General features: G+C 35.2%; 1 pseudogene; it reads left to right on the top strand.

Annotated features, from left to right (window-relative positions):
* The first annotated feature begins 11,761 nt into the window (after positions 1–11,761).
* On the top strand, positions 11,762–12,579 carry LOC112663781 (60S ribosomal protein L7-like; annotated as a pseudogene).
* Positions 12,580–14,370: the final 1,791 nt, after the last annotated feature.

Below are 14,370 nucleotides of genomic sequence, written 5' to 3'. Positions count from 1 at the left end.
CCAGAGCCGGGGGCATCACAATGCCAGCTTTGAGGTTGTACTACAAAGCTGTGTTCATCAAGACAGCGTGGTACTGGCACAAAAATGGACACATAGATCAATGGAACAGAATAGAGAACCCAGAAATGGGCCCTCAACTCTATGGTTAACTAATCTTCGACAAAGCAGGAAAGACTATCCACTGGAAAAAGGACAGTCTCTTCAATAAATGGTGCTGGGAAAATTGGACAGCCACGTGCAGGAGAATGAAACTAGATCACTCTCTTACACCATACACCAAGGTAAACTCAAAACGGACGCAAGATCTAACTGTGAGACAAGAATCCATCAAAATCCTAGAAGAACACAGGCAACACCCTTTTTGAACTTGGCCACAGCAACTTCTTGCAAGATACATCTATGAAGGCAAGGGAAATAAAAGCAAAAATGAATTATTGGGACTTTATCAAGATCAAAAGTTTCTGCACAGCAAAAGAAACAGTCAACAAAACTGAAAGACAACCTACAGAATGGGAGAAGATATATGCAAATGACCTATTAGATAAAGGGCTAGTACCCAAGATCTATAAAGAACTTATCAAACTCAACATCAAAGAAACAAACAATCCAATCATGAAATGGGCAAAAACATGAACAGAAATCTCACAGAGCTTCCTCTAGACATGGCCAACAAGCTCATGAGAAAATGCTCCACATCACTGGCCATCAGTGAAATACAAATCAAAACCACAATGAGATACCACCTCACACCAGTGAGAATGGGGAAAATTAACAAGGCAGGAAACAATAAATGTTGGAAAGGATGTGGATAAAGGGGAACCCTCTTGCCCTGTTGGTGGAAATGTGAACTGGTATAGCTACTCTGGAAAACTCTGTGGAGGTTCCTCAAAGAGTTAAAAATAGATCTGTCCTATGACCCAGCAATTGCACCGCCGGGGATTTACCCCAAAGATACAGATGCAGTGAAATGCTGGGACACCTGTACCCTAATGTTTGTAGCAGCAATGTCCACAATAGCTAAACTGTGGAAGCAACTTCAGTGTCCATTGAAAGATGAATGGATAAAGAAGCTGTGGTCTCTATGTACAATGGAATATGACTCAGCCATCAGAAACGACAAATACCCACTATTTGCTTCAACATGGATGGAACTCAACATGGATGGAGGGTATTATTCTGAGAACGTAAGTCAGTCAGAGAAGGACAAACATTATATTGTCTCATTCATTTGGGGAATATAAAATATAGTGAAAGGGAATAAGAGGGAAAGGAGAGAAAATGAGTGGATAATTTCAGTGAGGGTGACAAAACATAAGAGACACCTAACTCTGGGAAATGAACAAGGGGTAGTGGAAAGGGAGGTCGGTGGGGGGTTGTGGTGACTGGGTGCCGGGCACTGAGGAGGGCACTTGATGGGATGAGCACTGGGTGATATGCTATATGTTGGCAAATTGAACTCTAATAAAAAATGTACAAAAAAATAAATTAAAAATTGAAAATAAATAAAATAAAAATGTCACCACACCTAGTAAAAAACAAATAACCCTATAAATAAATTTTTTAAAATGAATATAAAATTCAAATTATGAAAAATCATTAGGGGCACCTGGGTGGCTCAGTTGTTAAGCATTTGCCTTTGGCTCAGGTCATGATCCTGGGGCCCTGGGTTGAGCAGGGCTGCAACTGGCTCCGTGTTCAGCTGGGAGTCTGCATCTCATTCTCCCTCTACCCCTCCCTTCCCCTCCCCCTCCCACGCAAGTCTACTTCTGCTTGTGTGTGCACACACGCACACTTTCTTTCTTTCTCTGTCAAATAAATTAATAAAATGTTTTTTTAAAAATCAGTACACAGATTAAAGAGCAAGTAGGAACCAACTAAAGAGAAAATAGTTGCACAAAATATATATCAAAATAATTGCCCTAAGTAAAGCATGCAGAGACAAAATGAGAAATATGAAAGGTATTAAGAGAATATAGAGGATAGGATGAGGTTCAACATATATCATTAGAATCCCATCAAGAAAGAATAGAGAGAATGGAGAGGGAGAAATAGCAGGGGAAAAAAAAGTTGGCTAGGAACTTTTCAGAACTGAAGGACATAAAAATAAAATATACTAAACAGTATAAATCAAGTGAGATCCAAAGTTAGACCTATTGTGGTGACAGTAAGGAACACAAAAAATAAATAAAATATTAAATTTAAGCAGGAAAAAAGATTAATGGAGCAAGAAGAAAAATGTTTTATCCTTTTAACAGTAATAGTGGAACAAGAATACAATGGCATAATGTCCAAATAGCCGAGAAGGTGAAAAAAATCATCTTAAAACTGTATTCCCTGCCAAACTAGCTCTCAAGGGTAAGGGTAAAGTATTTGAGGATAAACAACAAAAAAAATGTGATCAATTTCACTATCTACAGATCTTGACTATAGATACTTCCATGTATATACTTCCAGAAAAAAAAAAAAAAAAGGAAAAAATAACCCATAAAGTCTGTGACAAAAGGAAAGCTTGAGTAAGATATACATGAATATATATTACTAAATCAGCTATCCTCAAATAGTGATGGTACTATGGTACTATTTGTGGTCCTATAATGTGGTAGGGAGGGGTATTTTTGATTGTTAAAATCATTAGTGACTATAGTACTAGCATTTAGCAGGGCCAATCATGCTAAATATCTGTTAAAGGGGAATGACAAGATCACTTTTAATGTGGGATCCCTGGGTGGTGCAGCGGTTTGGCACCTGCTTTTGGCCCAGGGCGTGATCCTGGAGACCCGGGATCGAATCCCACGTCGGGCTCCCGGTGCATGGAGCCTGCTTCTCCCTCTGCCTGTGTCTCTGCCTCTCTCTCTCTCTCTCTCTGTGACTATCATAAATAAATAAAAATTAAAAAAAAAAAAGATCACTTTTAATGCTTCTTGATAAATGAAACATTTCAATTCATGTTTCATTTTAGTATTATCCATATCTAATTATTAGAATCTCATTTTTTTCAAAAAACATTTACTTTTATCTTTATGAACCTAAAAGCAATTTATGTTGACATCATTTGGAAATTATTTAAAGCCACCTTTTTAAAAAATTATTTCACTGCACCAAAAAAAAAAAAAAAGGCTATCAACATATCCACATTTTGAGGGATACCAATGTTAATATTTTCGTACTATGTGTATTCACATATTTGAAAAATTAAATTGTGGTTATACTAGAAATAATATTTTTCATTCAGTTTATATTTTTTCTTATCAAAATATTTTTATAGTCATAAATTCTCTCCCATGGCAGTGAAACATTACCCAGTTTCTTTTGTTGTTGTTATTTTGTTTTGTTTGTTTGTTTATTAGAGACACACAGAGAGAGAGTGGGGGGTGGGGGAGATTGAGAAACAAGCAGAGGGAGAAGCAGGGTCTATGCAGGGAACCTGACGTGGGACTCCATCCTGGGTCTCCAGGATCATGCCCTGGGCAGAAAGCAGCGCCAAACCGCTAAGCCACCAGGGCTGCCCCATTTCCCAGTTTCTAAGGCTACTTAATGTTCCAGTACTTGATGTGTTACCAAGTTATCAGACTTGATCTAGTCAAGTCTCTAATGTCAAACACCTAGACTACATCTAATGTTCACATTTACAAATGATGCTGATGTTTCTGGCCTTTATTGTTCTTTTTGACCACGTAAACTACATTTCCTTTGACTAAACCTTCTCTAGAATTTCAGAAGACCGATAATTGGCTCAATTCCAATGGCAGCTACTTTTGTTTTCTTAGTAACCAGCATCTATTGCTTCAATCCATATATTTCTTTCTTTCTTTCTTTCTTTCTTTCTTTCTTTCTTTCTTTCTTTCTTTCTTTCTTTCTTTCTTTCCTTTCTTTCTTTCTTTCTTTCTTTCTTTCTTTCTTCCTTCCTTCCTTCCTTCCTTTCTTTCTTTCTTTCTTTCTTTCTTTCTTTCTTTCTTTCTTTCATTCTTTCTTTCTAAGATTTTATTTATTTATTCATAAGAAACCCAGAGAAAGAGAGGCAGAGACACAGGTAGAGGGAGAAGCAGGCTCCATGCAGGGAATTGACATGGGACTCGATCCCGGGACTCCAGGATCACACCCCGGGCCGAAGCTGGCACTAAACCGCAGAGCCCCTCCCCCCCGGGCTGCCCCAATCCATATATTTCTGTTGTCAAAGTGAAATCTAATATTTTGAGGCCCTTTAGTTAAATCTTAATTTGGCATATTTTGAAACATCCAAACTCCCTCCCTCACAGCTTGACTTAATAATGCAATTTTGAATTTAAGATACAAATTTTATCTATATTATTGTTTTTATTTTATTGTTTCCTTTAAAATATTCCAATACTTACATATGGTTTTAAAAACACAAGAATGTTTATATATAACTGGTTCTAGTGCCCACCCCCTATCATATTATACCCATTTCATGTTATTTGCCACTGTAGAAAACTTAAAATAATAGCTCTACTAAAATGTATTTCGCATACCATAAATTTCACTCTTTTAAAGTAATGATTTAGGGGGGCTTAATATACTTATGGATTTGTGTAACCATTACCATTATCTAATTCCAAAATATTTTCATCATCCCCAAAAGAAATCCCATACCTGATAGCAATTATGCTCTCTGCCCTCTCCTCTCAGTCTCTGAAAAACACTAATCTATTTTCTTTTTCTATGGTCTTTCTTATCTGAACATTTTCCTTAAATAGAATAAAACAAGCAATAAATGTATTGATTAAAGAATCAATCCCAGTGTTACTCAACAAACACTTATTGAATTATAGAATTGCTTACTTATTTATTAATATAATCCTAGTTTTCCATGAGGCCTTAAAGATTATCAGTGTTTCACTTTATAAGTAAAGGGAATTATGACTAGAAGGTGAAAAGATTGTCTCAGATCACTCAGAGTAGGGGCAACCCTGCTCTCAGGATTCCTAATTGAAGTTTCCTTTTTCTACACTCAGCTACAGGCACCCTATACTAAGACCCTCAAAAGACACACCAGTATATGATGAATGCTGACCTGAATGAGCTGTCTTGCTAGATAATATGAAATTCATCAAAGAAGGGAGAATTGGGAATGTGGGAGTGGTAATTATGCAGGTTGGCAAACCAATCAATGCTATTAACTGCAAAGATGCTCAGCTTAGAGTCACTAAAAAGTATTTTCAAAATTATCTTTTATTTTGCACTTAGTTTCCTTCTAGGAGCCTAATTTCTTTCATATGTGCTTATTACATAGAATTAATTTTTAAATTTTATTTCAGACACCCTTTACTGTGTTGTGATTTGTTAACAGGCAGTATTGAAATGACCAGATCCTTGGCACTTAATGTTTATTACTAGGTAAGGGATGGGGCTGGGGTAGGGGTGCTGAGGGTTGAATGTATGAACCAGAAACATAGAAAATTGAATCCTAGAGGACTTTCAGCAACAAGCAAACACTGAAGTAAGAAAAAAAAAATTAAAAGTGGTTAGAAAAAAAGCCCTGTTGTTATAGATTTGAACTATTAAAAATTATGTGTTAATTCATAGAGAATAAAGTCTTTATCTTAAGCTTTAAAGATTAGTTCAGCTTTCACTGGCAGCAACAAGAAATGTTTCTCTTGTATCCTTCTAAAAGGTTTCATTAGGTTTTTATTTCTAATTAAAATCTGGCTTGTTCCATCCCCTTCCTTCTTTCCCTCAGTTTCCTTAACTTTTCAGTCCTAAATTCATTAAGTAGGGCAAAGCAAAAGAGGTATTCACATTGAGAGGGGGGAACATGCTGACCCAGACAGGGGTGGCCTAAGGTATCTCCACATATGTATGACTCCAAGCAGAGTATGGAAAACCTGAATATGATAGGGAGGGCAAGTCTGTAGAGGGGCAACCTGGTGTGGGATGGAGGCACCAGAGCCCACATAGGATGAGAAGGCCATCCACGAGTTGGTGGAAGGAGCATGGGGGTGGGGGGTACCCAGTAATTTATGGCACAGTTCAAGTATAAGGAAAGAAAAGCATCCTCACTGGATGTGGTCCACCGTGGGAACCCACAAATGGTGAGGAGGGTGTCTATATAGTGTATGCAGGCGTCCAGGAGACATAAGTCAAAGCTGAGCAGAGTGAAGAGGGTATCAGCACACAGAAGGGGTGGCAATGTCAATAGAAGACTTATATTCTGGAAAAAAAAAAAATAGAAGACATATAGAAGGAATTGGTCAAATAAATAAATGCATAACATTAGTGCAAACCAATCTTCTAACCTTCAGAGAAGGCAGTTACAAATATGAAAAAAGAGAACTCTATTATGATCCATGTGGTAGACAATTGAAATTGAAAACAGAGGATGAATATATGATTTCCAACATATGGATATAGAAATAAGCAGAGAGGTAAATGTATATACATGTATGTCTTCATGTATGTATCATGTTCACTGAGGTGGCCTAGGATCAACAACACTTACAGCAATAAATATACTTAATGCTTAGTTCTTGGCTTCTAAATACCATTCTCCACCAAAAGGAAGTAGGATGCTATGGAAATGGGTGTTTCCAGCAGTGAGTCAGGTGGAGTAAAAGAATAGCCAGGGCATATTTTTTGCACCCAAAAGCAAACAAGCATTCAATGACTAGACCATGTCAAAAGGACATAAGGGACAACTTGAAGAGGCTCTTGTTGACCAAATCTGAAGCAATTTGAGTTTCAAAATAAAGTAATAGATTATAAAGCATTGACAAAAATAGGAACCGATGATTCTGTAATTTGATGAGTAATGGTTAAAAAGTAAGGACTCACAAGATATTTATAAATTTCAAAAGAGAAAACAGTGACTAGCAGACACCAGCTTAATTAAGTAATCAAAGTGAGCATCGTTCGTAGTATCACAGCTCAAAATAGTGTGCCACCTGATAGGACCCCGGGAGAAGGATGCACCATCACTTCTGCAATATTCCTCCTAAAAGTGCATAAATTAATATAATCATGAGTAAGCAAAAGACAGACACCAATTGAAGGACATTTGAAAAAATTACTACTCTCATTTAAAAGGGTCAAGGTCCTGAAAGCCAAGAAAAGAACTGAAGAGCTGTCCCAAAGTGAGAGGGAATAAAGATCCATGAACTAAGTGTAGTGAAAGGTTCTAAACTGGATCCTTTCATTATAAAAGAATTATCGAGATAATTGGTATTACTAGAATAGGATTAGAGTCCAGATGATGGTAATGTATCTGTATTCATATCCTGGTCTGTTGTGATGAAGGAAGAAAAAAGGGACTATACTGCTTGTAGGCCAATATTCTGGCTGTTCAAAAGGATAAAAGACAAACTTCAAAACCACAGGTATCATAGAAAAAAATCGAAAGTAATGCATTAAATGAACAAACAAAAAAACCACAAGTAAACACATGCTAAACTATTATGTGATCAGGAGGTATCAGGTCAAGTCAGCCCCACTCAAATGTTACAGTGATAAAAAAAAAAAAAGTTGTTTGTGCTTTCCTGCACATTTCAGATTATATAAAAAATATTTTAATATTTCAGTTAAAAAAGGATCTGAGTTTTAAATAATCATTATCATTCAGTTCTTTACATCACATACAGAACCCAACATATGACTTCAGGAATCAGAAATATCTCATTAGGCTCAGCAGGATTGTCATTTCTGAATTTTCACACCTAAGAGAAAACAAAGCAGAGCCATAAAAGAACTGTGCCTCTTTGTCAGCTGTAAGGGAACATTTGCTAATCAAAGCTCAGCTTTCTTTCTGCTTCTTGCATACAATTTTGTTGTGCATGTTTGCCATATATCTCCTGAATCCAGACCCTAATACAGTATTTGATGCAATGTTAACAGTATTAATACCTAATACAATATTAACAGAAATATTAGAAGTAATCAAGCAAACTCTTAAGTATCACTTACTATATATACCAGGCATTGCTCTCAGCATATAACATCCAGTAATTCATTTATTCACATAGCAAGTCAATAAGATTATGCTAATATCATTCCCATTCTACAAATGAGGAAACATATACAGAGAAATTAAGCTACTTACTCAAGGTCATACAGCTAGAAAATGTCAAAGCTAGAATTTAAAATGGAGTATTTGACTCTAGAGTCACATAAATATTTCTTTACTAAAATTTCATGTATTTACTTCCCTTGAGTGATTTGTTAAGGATGAAAAGCCTAATTCCCCCACTGGATCACTTTTACAAAATCACCCAAAACATGATGTAGTACTGGTTTCTTTTAAAAATATATCAGCATCTAAGAGGAATATAGGCCAACATATCTTATTTTCATTATATGAACAATATAAGTCATATTTTTAGGAGACCCACTTTTTCTGTTATTATACAAAAGTCATCCGTTTTAAAATAAATAGAAATTTTGAAACTGAAATATTTTATACATATTTTCTTATAAGTACAATCTCGCAAATTGAAAGAAAACATTCAAAACTAAATTCTGAAAATGTCATGATATATTAATCCATTGCTTCAACAAATATTATTGAATAAGCATTATGCACCAACTCTATTCAAGGCACTGAACAAAGATTACAAAAAGGAAAAAGGAGCCAATTAAACTAGTAAGATTATACAGAAGTCTCACTAATAAATCTCGTTTTTTAAATAAGATGTAAAAAGTGTCATTCATTCAAAATATTTTTTACTATATCCTAGAATGTGGTTGTAGGTATGAAGACATCAATGACAAAAAAGAACAAAAAGAAGCTTAAGGAAGACACTGAGAAAAATACCTCAAATATTGTCACTAAATACAAAACAAACTATTTTTTGTTTGCAAATAGAAATACTTGACATCCAATCCATTCATTGGCTATAGTAAATCAAGTGATCTTTAAAAGGCCCTTTAAGAGCAACAACAACAACTACTGACTTCAGGGAATATGGACACCTGTTCAGAAAATTATTTACAATGTCCTTGAATCATACTACTATGGGCACTCACACGCTTAACACCATGGCACCTATGTCTAACACCAGCCTTGTTTCCTCTCTCTTTCTGTGTATTTTAGGTCTTGGGTATAGTCAAAATGAAAAGACTGCCACCTACTGAAGTACAGGTAACTACATTTGGAATCTTAAGGCATGTGAATTTAACCCTCTAGAGCCAATCTCTTTTCTATTGCAGACATCACCTATTTTGAGGCATTTGGGGAACAACTAGCATACATGTTGTGACTGGCAGTTGATCAGGAATAATTCTCACAAAAGTCACTCCTTGAGTGACGAAATAAAGTAATAAGGTAATTCTCAGCTCAATAAAATTAATCAAAGCAACATAGCAGGTTATATATATATATTTCCTAATGTAAGTACTGAAATTGCGTTTCCCTATTCACCTTTTCTGCTTGGTGAGGCTGTTAACAACCTTTTTATGGCTGTAGTAGTAAAATCAAAATGGTCAGCTAAAGGGCTATAAAAACTATCAAAAGAAAGGAAAACAAATCATAAAGATTTCCTAGGCCTTTCTGTGTTTGCATTTTCATTCATTGTCATCCCTAACTCTTGCTATCTATAAGTTCACAAAATCTCACCCCATAGATAAAAGTGAAGAGGCTCTTCAAAATTCATACTACAGCAAGCAAGCAACAATAATATCACTGACAGTGAGGGGATTATTTTTCCTTGGTAATAGAAAAAACAGATTTTTCCCATTAATCATAATTACCTGAAGTTTAAAGAAAAATTATGTTAAGAAATCAAAAATTAACTCATTAGGAGAAAATAGTAAATCACCTTCAAATTCGCTGTTCATGAATGTTGACATTAATTAGCTAAAACAGAAAAGGCACGGATGTAGACACCACCTAATTTACAGAAAAGTTACCTGAATGATGCCAAACATTCCCCAAATACAAATAAAAGTTTGATTAATGGCTTAACAGCCAATGAAGCTCATTTAAATTTGCTCACGGGGGAAAATGTAATTCTCAAACTAAGCTAATAGTTTCCCTGTTCCTTGAACTAAATTAACTTTATTAACTTCATTGTTTAAATTCATGATTACTTAACATTTAAAGTGTGTTTACTATTAAAAATTCAATAGTTGATTTCATCACTTTAATAAGTCATTAATAAAATGCTAAAAAATAAACAAAGCCAACCCAAATCACATCTGCTAACTTGTTAATGTGTCAGATTATTTTTGGAAATGGTTCCATATGTATGCATAATTCTCACATGCATACATATATATATTATGCATCCTAAAATATTTTGCTATTATTTTAAAGTTTCAAGGGCATGGATTTTGTATACAAATAAATCAGAGCCCTCAAGTTACTTCTGAAGAGCCAAAGTACTGTATTTGATACAAAATTTCCCCCAAAATTAAATGCATGCAGAAATGGAAGTTTTCCTTTAGGCAGAAATACTGACAGTAGCAGCACAAGTTATTGAGTTCTAGTAATATCTTAGAAGAAGCATACAAAGGAATTTAGGGAGAAGGAATCTTGAGGTATACAACTTTCTGAAGATTCACCAAGATAGACTAATAAAGTATGTCAGAATATTTGCTCAGCCATCACAAGAACAAATTATTCTAACTCTAGATTTTGGAGGGATATATATAATTATACACATATATAATTTTAATATTCTTCCAACTTGCCTATAGGTTTGAAAATTCTGGTAACACATGTCACATGTTGGAGACAAGAAATAGAAGATAGCTCAAGAACAGGAAAATTTCTATTTGATATGCCATTCAATATGCCATTCTTGAGTACTATTGATGTGTACTTCAGTCCGAATAAATATTTTTATCATCATGCTCTAATACCAGAATTGATGATGCCGACAAGATAGGTATATATCAGTAATGATATATCAGTAATGATTTGCTATCTGTGGGTATTTCAGGGTCTTATTGTTGAAAGTCTCATCAATTGTCATGCAATCTCAGGCATCCAAATCAGTAAAGAAGATTAAAGAACAGATATTGAAAGGACTAGCCAAAGAGCTAGGTAGATGCGGTCCTTTGAAAAGCATTCTCATCACTTTGAGCTCATTCTAATCAATACAACCTCAGGAATAAACTCTGGGAAATAAAGTACTTAAATCCTTTAGCATATTAATGCATATGTAAGCCATACTAGTCGAAATGGTCATTTTGAAAAGTAGACTTAGTTTCTACTTCTGGAAGGTAAAAGGGAAGAGTTCTACCTGGACCTACTCCTGAGGGAAATTGATAAAAATTACTCTGTTTAAAGATTTATTTATTTATTTATGAGAGAGAGATCACATGAATGGGAGGAGAGTCAGAGGCAGAGGGAGAGAGAGAATCCTCCAGTAGATTACCTGCTAAACAGGAGCCTGATGAAAGACTCAATCTCAGGCCCCCGACACTGTGACCTGAGCCAAAATCAAGAGTCAGCCACCTCATTGACTGAGCCACCCAGACACTTCAATGGTAAAAATTATTTTTTTAAAGATTTATTTAAATTCTCTGGAAATAGCCATAAGGTCATACGGTAAATGGAGAAATATTTGAATCAAGAAAATCTCCTAAAACCCAGAAATAACAATGAGCATTTGTGGTATCTGTACTACAAATTGATCCTTTCCTCCTCCAAACCAGCCTAGTGTAATAAAAGCTCTATTATAGTCTGATGTCACAGACTTTTCCCTTCCTTTGATGACTTAACCAACAAATTTTTTCCGTCAACATACAAATTATTGGTGGTGGATACTGTAATAATAATAAATCCTAGTCCTCTTTTCTGGCTAGAACCATGGAGGGTGCAGAAGAGAAGAAGAAGTTTCCTGCTGTGCCAGAAACCCTTAAGAAAAAGTGAAGGAATTTCGCAGAGTTGAAGATAAAGTGTATGAGAAAAAAGTTTCCCCAAAAGATGCTTTGAAAGGCAAGGAGGAAGCTTATCTATGAAAAAGCTAAGCATTACCACAAGGAATACAGGAAGATGTACAGAACTGAGATTCGAATGGTGAGGATGGCGAGAAAAGCTGGCAACTTCTATGTGCCTACAGAACCCAAATTGGCATTTGTCATCAGGGTCAGAGGTATCAATGGTGTGAGTCCAAAGTTTCGAAAAGTGTTGCAGCTTCTTCGCCTTCACCAGATCTTCAATGGCACCTTTGTTAAGCTCAACAAGGCTTCAATTAACATGCTAAGGGTTATGGAACCATATATAGCATGGGGGTATCCAAACCTGAAGTCAGTGAATGAATTGATCTACAAGTGTGGTTACAGCAAGATCAATAAGAAGCAAATTGCCCTGACAGATAACACATTGATTGCCCAGTCTCTTGGTAAATATGGCATCATCTGCATGGAGGATCTGATTCACAAGATCTAAAACATTGGAAAACGTTTCAAAGAGGCAAACAACTTTTTATGGTCCTTCAAATTATCTTCTCCACACGGCAGAATGAAGAAAAAGACCACTCATTTTATAGAAGGTGGAGATGCTGGCAACAGGGAAGACCAAATCAATAGGCTTATTAGAAGGATGAACTAAGGTATCTACCATGATTATTTTTGTAATCTGGTCAGTTAATAAATGACTACTTTCAAATGGAAAAAAAAAAGAATAAAAAATAAAATGAATCTTAGTCCTTGAGATACTCCTATCATGAAAGAGTACAATTATAATAATTGTAATAAGAGTAATGGTGAGTATACATACAATGTGTTGATGGAGCTTGTAAGAAGACCTACAAACACTTAAGAAATCAGAGGAAGTGGCATCTGAATGGATTCCTGAAAAAGCATGGAGTAGTGGCAAGACAAGCCAGCTGTATACCAGGGTATGCACAAGTTTAGAGGCAAGAGAAACTGAATACCCAGACCTCAAACTACAATCACACAGTATGGCTAGAAAGCAAAATTCAAGGATAAGGAGGAAGGCTTGGGGACAACACTGTAAGTAGAAATCATGTTTTCTCATTGATTGGCAGAAGTGAAGTCAAACTTGATGATTACAAGTGGGTACCACCAACTTCTGCAGTACCATATTGTTCCATACCATGTCCTCTATTGCTATGGATCCCAGTTAGTGTGTCTCACATGTGTTGCTAGCCAGTATCAGAGATTCAGTAAGAATTAAGAAAGATTTTATTTGCAATTTATAATCAATGTTTTCAAAATGCCACGTTTTTTCAATCTCAAATATTCATGTTCCCTCTTCAAACCAAGTCACTTGGTATCATTTTGTTTATAGGTCTTAACTCTCTTACATTTTACTATTGTTTTCTTCTTCTGCTAGAATATAAGTGCTGTGAAAGCAGAAAACCTATCTTTCTTGTCTTTGCTGCATCTTCAGTGCCTGGAACAGTATATGATACAGGCACTCAGCTAATATACATAAATGAATGAATATTTATTAATCTCCCATTAGTTCCCAATTTTTTATTTGTTTAAACTGAAAAACTTTGAGATTATATTAAATCTATACACCTTTAAAAAGATTTCCCATGAATGGAAGGGGAATTGATGATAGGAAAGAGTCAAAACACTGTTGTTTTTCTCAAACCTTAGTTTTTTGAAAGACAGATATCATATCCTTGAGAAAGCTGAGAACATAGTATTAACTGTCTCTTTGGTCTGAAAAAGTCTCATCAAAATATTGACCTTTGGAGCACATGCCAGACACTACTGATCTTCCTAGGTAAGCAAGAATCCAAAGCTCCATCTGGATTTTCTATTTGCCTTTGTAATATTTAGTTTTGAGAAACCTGACTTACATGGTTGCCATGGAAATGAGCACAATGATGAATCATGAAGCTTTCAGAAGAGAGCTGCATAAATATAAGAGAGTGCTATTTTTATTAATGTTTGTTTAAAAAAATTGTTAATTCTCAGGGCAAGAAAGATACTATAGAAAATGAGAAAAGTTGATTATTGCGGTTCTTACCCAGGTTATGTTTTGTAAATTCTACAAAAAAAATAAATACATTGTTGCGACGAATCAAAGCAAAATAAGAAGACTACATCTATATGTTAATTTATTATTTTATAAATGTAGGTATATCATAAATCATAAGCCCTTTGAATCGATATACCTAATATATTAGCAATTTATTCAAATGTGTGCATAGTTTCTTTTGTCCAGTCTTGGCCTCATAAAAGATGTCCACTTTCTTCTCTTTTTTTAAAATCTTTATTTCAATTCCAGTTAGCTAACATGCAGTGTAATATTAGTTTCAGGTATACAAGTTAGTGATTAGACACTTCTCTACAGCACTTGGTTTATTTTCAACTATAAAACTCAGTTCATGTTTTAAAGCCAAATAGCACTAAATAAGCAATTAAATAAATAATGAATAAAATGTAATAATTGTCGACTATAAAAGTAAACCAATTTATTTCATAAGCAGCATTTGC

This window comes from Canis lupus, chromosome 4 (assembly GCF_003254725.2).
Source record: "Canis lupus dingo isolate Sandy chromosome 4, ASM325472v2, whole genome shotgun sequence".
NCBI classification, from domain to species: Eukaryota; Metazoa; Chordata; class Mammalia; order Carnivora; family Canidae; genus Canis; species Canis lupus.
Note: the sequence above shows the minus strand (reverse complement) of the source record. Positions and strands in the feature narration are given on the sequence as shown.